Raw genomic sequence first — 818 nt, forward strand, 5'->3', positions numbered from 1 at the left:
ACCAGATCAGAAAAAATGGCAAGCATGCATCTTTGAAAGGTAGCTGGTGCGTTGCACAAACCAAAAGGCATCTTCCTATATGCAAAAACTCCGAAAGGACATGTAAAGGCTGTCTTTTCCTGATCCATTGGATCCACTGTGATCTGATTATAGCCTGAGTATCCATCCAGAAAACAATAGAATGCTTGGCCTGCTAACCTTTCAATCATCTGGTCCATGAATGGTAATGGAAAATGATCCTTTCGAGTAGCCTGATTGAGTTTTCTGTAATCAATACACATCTGCCATCCAGTGACTGTTCTGGTCGGAATCAACTCGTTCTTGTCATTCTGCACCACTGTCATTCTTCCTTTCTTCGGGACAACCTGAACTGGACTAACCCATGTACTGTCAGAAATCAGATATATCATTCCGGCATCCAATAGTTTCATCACCTCTTTCTTCACCACCTCTTTCATTGTAGGATTAAGGCGTCTCTGAGGTTGTGCCACTGGTCTGTAGTCCTGCTCCATATGGATCTTGTGCATACAATAAGAGGGACTGATTCCCTTCAGATCAGATAAGGTCCATCCGATGGCTCCTTTATTTGCTCTCAAAACATCAATCAGCTTCCGCTCCTTATCAGATGATAGAGTGCTATTGATTATCACTGGTTTTCTGTCTTTTCCTTCCAAAAACACATATTTCAGGTGTGCGGGTAACAATTTCAGCTCTAATTTTTGACTTTCACTTTGTTGATTTGCTGGTAGCTGTTCTGATCGAACCGGCGGATTCAATACCATGCTGTTTGCATCTAATTCTGCTACACACCTTTCGAT

Source organism: Lupinus angustifolius, chromosome LG12 (assembly GCF_001865875.1).
Source record: "Lupinus angustifolius cultivar Tanjil chromosome LG12, LupAngTanjil_v1.0, whole genome shotgun sequence".
NCBI classification, from domain to species: Eukaryota; Viridiplantae; Streptophyta; class Magnoliopsida; order Fabales; family Fabaceae; genus Lupinus; species Lupinus angustifolius.